Source organism: Sorex fumeus, unplaced genomic scaffold (assembly GCF_029834395.1).
Source record: "Sorex fumeus unplaced genomic scaffold, SorFum_2.1 ptg000115l, whole genome shotgun sequence".
Taxonomy (NCBI): domain Eukaryota; kingdom Metazoa; phylum Chordata; class Mammalia; order Eulipotyphla; family Soricidae; genus Sorex; species Sorex fumeus.
The window spans coordinates 6,120,427-6,127,634 of record NW_026606172.1 but is presented as its reverse complement, the minus strand read 5'-3'; positions in this window follow the sequence as shown (position 1 = coordinate 6,127,634).

Here is a 7,208-nt window from a genome sequence, read left to right as displayed (position 1 = left end):
TTGTTGACAGTTTCCTTTTGGCAGTTGCTGTTTTTGATCACTCTTCTCACATTCGTATATTTATAGAAAAAAAATCTCTCTTCAAGAGTGTACAATATAAAGACTAAAAAATAATTTACTCTCAAGAAACGTGTAATAGGGGCTGGAGAGATAGTACAGAAGATAAGGATTTACTTTGCACACAGCTGACCTGGGCTTGAAACCCACATGTTATACGGTCATCCAAACCCTGACAGAGTGATTCATAAGTGCACAATCAGCAAAAAGCATCAAGAATTGATAGATGTCAATACCCCCTATATATATATGTGCATATATAAAGAAAGTAAGTATAAGCAAAGAAAACATAATGATAAACTGCATTGTTCATTTACAGAACTCATTATTTGTGTATAATTTATGCTTAAGAGCTTGAATGCCTGTGAAGTATGAGATGAGCTTCCTGAATCATTATAATAAAGATAATGTAGCACATTAGACTCGGCTATGATCCAACTTAAGGGTTTCTCTAACAATTATCGTAGTAAAATTTACTATTGAAAATTTTATCCAGCAAAAAACGATTAGATTCTTTTACAATTATATATTTCTGGGATCAACCACACTTCATTCCTTTATTTCAAGATTTTTAAAAAACATTTTATTAAGACACCATGATTTACAAAGCTGTTCATATATAGTATTGTTTCAGTTATACAATGCTACAACACCAATCCCACAACCAGTGTCCCCAGGGTCCATGCCATTTCCCAGCCTTCCCCCTTGGCAGAAATATAACAAATCTATTTCATATTTCTTACTCCAAGAAAACTTCAATAAATGGCAAATTAAATTATCTTCATGGCACTGAGCCTAAGGAATCATCACTGATTTACTGTCATTGGCCAAGAAAATAGAAACAAACAATGAGACTGCAAATTAACATGTTTCTGCACTGCAAAAGAAATGATGATGAGAATAGAAAAAAAAGACATTCCACAGACTGGGATACAAATATTGTCCACCACTCATCTGACAAAAGTTAAAATTCAAGATATATAAAGCACTTAGAATCCTTAATGAGTAAAAAAGTCAACCATCAAAAGTGGGGAGAATAGATGAACAGAAATATCCCCAAAGAAGACATATAGATGTCCAATAGGCATATGAAAAATTTCATCTCTTATCACCAGTGAAATATGAATCAAAACAACAGTGATGATCACGTACCACCTTGAGACTGACTCAATAAAAAAAAAAAGGAACAAAAGCAATGTGGCATGGATATGGAGAAAAAGGAACCCCATCTAACACTGGAAAAAATGTCAACTGGTTCAATTGGTCTCCTGCCCGGGTGCCTGGCTGTCCTCGCCGGGGCCCCTTGAAGAGGGGCGGGTTGAGTTTTCCCTCCCCACCCCAAGCAGAGTCCCGGAAGCCGAAGACCTCTAGAACCAGTCACAACCATGCGGAGACCACTCTCCACACACATAAAGGTACCAGCAGAGGAACAGAGGCATGCAGGTCCCAGGGCTGAGATCTCCAAGCCTGCTTGGATCAGGGCGGAGCATCCTCCACCCAGATCCTCCACCTTCCGTAGGCAGGGGTAACACCCACCAACTCCCCCCCTCCCCCCCGGGGCCGTGTAATCCCATCAACTGCCAAGACCCAGAGACTATAAAACCCAGCTCCCAGAAGCACGTGGCCGTATTTGCAGCCATGCGACATCTTATTATCTCATTCTTACTTTGGACAATCTAGCAGGCTACCGAATGTAACCTGCCCTCATGGCAGAGTCTGGCAAACTCCCCGTGATGTACCCAATATGCCAAATACCAGTAACAATGATGGGTCTCATTTTCCTAACCCTGAAAGAGCCCCGAATATGGCACTTTTTAAAATCTCAGGGCTAGGATGAAGGAGATGTTACTGGTGCCTGCTCGAGGCATTCGACGAACAACAGTATGATCATGATCATGGTTCAAATTCTTTGGAAAACAATTCAAAGGCAGGATGGGATGGGGGGATGGAGGGTGGGAGGGCTACTGGGATCTGTGGTGGTGGGAAATGGACACTGGTGGAGGGATGGGTATTTGATCATTGTATAATTGAAACCCAAGCACAAAAAATTGTAAGTCTAAAACTGTACCTCATGGTGTCTCACTAATAAAATTTAAAAAAATAATAATAATTGAGTGTATGATTCTGATACTTTATGGAATTTACTTCAAAGGACAAAAAAACTATATTATTAAAAGATACTTGCAGTACTTGCATTCTTAACTTCATGGCAGAATTATTCACAATAAACAAAACCTGAGAACAACTTAAGTGTCATAAACAGATGACTGGAAAAAGAAAAGATGGTGTATGTACACAATGGAATACTTTTCAGCAGCAAGAGATTATGTGATTTGCTGCCTCAGGAATGGATCTGGAGAGGATCTTGTTGAGTGAAGTTAATCAGAAGGAGTGATACAGACACAGAATGATCTCACTCATATGTGGAATGTAAAGAAACATAGTAGGGTAATAACATGGACAAAGACAACATAACCCCATGACCGGTCTATAAAACTGACCTTGTCAAGGGTGAGAGATGGGGGAGGCTGCAGGGAACATGTTGAAACAGTGATGGAGGGAAGTGTCACTCCCTGAAGGGCATCATATTGGAATGCTGTATATATTCAATGCTATCTGTAAATTACAGTGTGTAAAATACAATTAAAAACTAAATTTATGATTATAAATTTAAATTTAATAAAATATTTTTAAATGTGTTGTAAGATCAAAATAATTTCTGGGCCTAAAGTTAAATTATAAACTCGGAAATTGCTAAGGGAAATAATTAACAATTACATCTAAGAGTCTGATGTCAGTTAGAGATGAAAACAAAATTTTGGGTTGGGAAGTGCATATCAGACAATGCTCAGGGTTTACTTCTGGCTCTGTGCTCAGGGATCATTTTTTTTCCCCTTTATTTTATTTTATTTTTTTTAAAGTTGTAGACTTACAATTTTTTGTGCTTTGGTTTCAATTATACAATGATCAGATACCCATCCCTCCACCAGTGCCCATTTTCCACCACCATGGATAATATCCCTCCCACCCCCATCCCCCCATCCCCCCTGTCTCTGTGGCAGGGCAATCCCCTGTGTTCTCTCTCTCCTTTTGGGTGTTGTGGTCTGCAAAAGAGGCATTGAGTGGCAAACATGTTCAGTCCATAGTCTACTTTCGACATGCATCTCCCCTCCTGGGAGGATCCTCCAAACATCCTTTATTTGGTGCTCCCTTCTCTATCTGAACAGCCCTTTCCTCTAGGATACCCGGCTGGCCTCTAAGTTATGGAGTAATCCTCCTGGTGCTGATCTCAGCTATTCTTGGGTATTAATCTCATACTTTGTTACTTTATATCCCCCAGATGAATGCAATCTTTCTATGTCTATCCCTCTCTTTCTGACTCATTTCGCTTAGCATGATACTTTCCATATTGTACCACTTGTATGTAAATTTCATGACTTCATCTTTTCTAAGAGCTACATAGTACTCCATTGTGTAGATGTACCAAAGTTTCTTTAACCAGTCATCTGTTCTTGGGCATTCAGGTTTCTTCCAGTTTCTGGCTATTGTAAAGAGTGCTGCAATGAACAAACAAGTGCAGATGTCACTTCGACTATACATTTTTGCCTCTCTGGGATATATTCCCAGGAGTGGTATTGCTGGGTCAAATGGGAGCTCAATTTCTAATTTTTTGAGAATCGTCCATACTGTTGTCCAGAAGGGCTGAACCAGTGGACATTCCCACCAACAGTGAAGGAGTGTCCCTTTCTCGCCACATCCATGCCAGCATCGGTTGCTTTTGTTCTTTTGAATGTGGGCCAGTCTCTGAGGTGTGAGATGGTATCTCATTGTGGTTTTGATCTGCATCTCCCTGATGATTAATGATGTAGAGCATTTTCTCATGTGCTTTTTTGCCATTCGGATTTCTTCTTTGAGAAAGTTTCTGTTCATTTCATTGCCCCATTTTTGGATGGGGTTGGATGTTTTCTTCTTGTGGAGTTTAACCAGTATTTTGTATATCCTGGATATCAACACCTTGTCAGATGTGTATTCGGTGAATATCCTTTCCCATTCTGTAGACTGTCTTTGTATTTTGGTCACTGTTTCTTTGGAGGTGCAGAAGCTTCTTAGTTTAAGATAGTCCCATTTATCTATCTCTGTTTTCACTTGCTCGGCCAGTGGCGTGGCATCTTTGAAGATACCATTAGCTTCAATGTCATGGAGGGTTTTGCCAACTTCATCTTCAATGTACCTTATGGTTTCTGGTCTGATGTTGAGGTCTTTAATCCATTTTGATCTTACTTTTGTACATGGTGTTAGGCAGAGTTCTGAGCCTATTTTTTTGCATGTAGCCGTCCAGTGATGCCAACACAGTTTATTAAAGAGGCTTTCCTTACTCCACTTCACATTACTTGCACCTTTATCAAAGATTAGATGAGCATATGATTGAGGAGAGATGTCAGTGTATTCAAACCTGTTCCATTGGTCTGCAGTTCTGCCTTTGTTCCAGTACCATGCTGTTTTAATTATTACTGCTTTGTAGTACAGTTTGAAGTTCGGGAGGTTGATTCCTCCCATTTTCTTTTTCCCAAGAATTGCTTTAGCTATTCGTGGGGGCTTATTTTTCCATATAAATTTCAGGAGTGTTTGCTCCATTTCTTTGAAGAATGTCATGGGTATCCTTATAGGGATTGCATTGAATTTATACAATGCTTTTGGTAGTATTGCCATTTTGACAATGTTAAGTCTCCCGACCCATGAGCAGGGGATATCTTTCCATTTCCTCATGTCCTCTTTTATTTCCTGAAGTAGCGTTTTGTAGTTTTCTTTGTACAGGTCCTTTACTTCCTTAGTTAAGCTGATTCCTAGGTACTTGATTTTCTGTTGCACAATTGTGAACGGGATTGTTTTTTTCATGTTGCTTTCTCCTCTCTCACTGTCTGCGTATAGGAAAGCCATGGACTTTTGGGTATTGATTTTATAACCTGCAACTTTACTATACGAGTCTATTGTTTCTAGGAGTTTTTTGGTGGAAGTTATTGGGTTCTCTAAGTAGAGTATCATATCATCTGCGAATAGTGAGAGCTTGATTTCTTCCTTTCCTACCTGAATGCCCTTAATATCTTTTTCCTGCCTAATCGCTATTGCAAGTACTTCCAGTACTATATTGAACAGCAGTGGAGAGAGTGGGCATCCCTGTCTCGTCCCTGATCTTAGAGGGAAGGCTCTCAGTTTTTCCCCATTGAGGATGATGCTTGCTGTAGGCTTGTGGTAGATGGCTTTAATTATGTTGAGGCAGGTCCCCTCTATACCCATTTTGGCTAGGGTTTTCATCATAAAGGGGTGCTGGATCTTATCAAATGCTTTCTCTGCATCTATTGATATGATCGTATGCTTTTTATCTTTTCTTTTGTTGATATGGTGGATTATGTTGATTGATTTCCGAATGTTAAACCATCCTTGCATCCCTGGGATGAATCCTACTTGGTCATGGTGTATGATCTTTTTAATGAGTAGTTGGATTCTATTTGCTAGTAGTTTGTTGAGGATCTTTGCATCTGTGTTCATCAGGGATATCGGCCTGTAATTCTCTTTCTTTGTGGTATCTCTGTCTGCTTTTGGTATCAGTGTGATATTTGCTTCGTAGAAACTCTTCGGAAGTGTTTTTGATATTTCAATTTCGTGGAAAAGCTTAAAGAGCATTGGTAGTAAGTCCTCTTTAAAGATTTCGAAGAATTCACTAGTGAATCCATCCGGGCCAGGACTTTTGTGCTTGGGGAGACTTTTTATTACCATTTCAATTTCCTTGATAGTGATAGGTCTGTTCAGGTATTCCAGGTCTTCTTGGTTCAGCCTTGGGAGTCTGTAGGAGTCTAGGAATTTATCCATTTCCTCGAGGTTTTGATGTTCCGTGGCATAAAGCTTCTCAAAGTACTCCCTGAGGATCCTCTGAATTTCTGTGGTTTCTGTTGTAATGACCCCCTTTTCATTTCTGATTCGGTTTATTAGGGTTTTCTCTCTCCCTTTCTTTGTGAGTTTTGCTAGAGGCTTATCGATCTTGTTAATTTTCTCAAAGAACCAGCTCTTGGTTTCATTGATCTTTCGGATTGTTTTTTGGGTTTCCATCTCGTTAATCTCTGCTCTGAGTTTTATTATTTCCTTTCTCCTGTTCGGGTTGTGCTCCTTTTTTTGGTCCTTCTCCAAGCTCTTAAGCTGTGAGGTTAGGTTACTTATGTGTGCTCGCTCCTCCTTCCTGAGGAATGCTTGTAGAGCTATAAACTTTCCTCTTAACACAGCCTTTGCTGTGTCCCATAAGTTTTGGTAACTCGTGTTCTCATTTTCATTCGTTTCTAGGAATCTTTTGATTTCCTCTTTGATTTCCTGTCTAATCCACTCGTTGTTCAATAGTGCACTGTTTAATTTCCAGGTGTTTGATTTAGTTTTCTGTTTTTGTGTGTGATTTACTTCTAATTTCAGCGCATTATGGTCTGAGAAGATTGTTGATACAATCTCTACTTTCTTAATTTTGTGGAGGCATGTTTTGTGGCTCAGCATGTGGTCTATCTTGGAGAATGTTCCATGTACGCTTGAGAAGAATGTGTATTCAGCTTTTTGTGGATGAAGTGTCCTGTATATATCTACTAAGTCCCTTTCTTCCATTGTTTCCCTCAAATGAAGTATGTACTTGCTAAGCTTGAGTCTGGTTGATCTATCAAGAGGTGACAAAGCAGTGTTGAAGTCTCCCACTAGTATTGTGTTGCTATTGATGTCTTTTTCCAAATCTATGAGTAGTTGTTTTAAGTACTTTGCTGGTCTCTCATTAGGTGCATATACATTTATTATTGTAAGTTCTTCCTGTTGTACAGATCCTCTGATCAATAAGAAATGGCCTTCACTGTCTCTTATGACCTTCCTCACTCTGAAATCGATGTGGTCTGATATAAGGATGGCTACCCCAGCTTTTTTATGGGAGCTGTTTGCCTGTAGGATTGTTTTCCAGCCTTTGACTCTGAGTCTGTGTTTGCTTTGACTATTGAGATGCGTTTCTTGCAGGCAGCAGAATGTTGGGTTCAATTTTCTAATCCATCCTGCCACTCTATGTCTTTTAATTGGTGCGTTTAGCCCATTGACATTGAGAGAGATTATTGTTATGGGATTTTGTCCCATTGTTG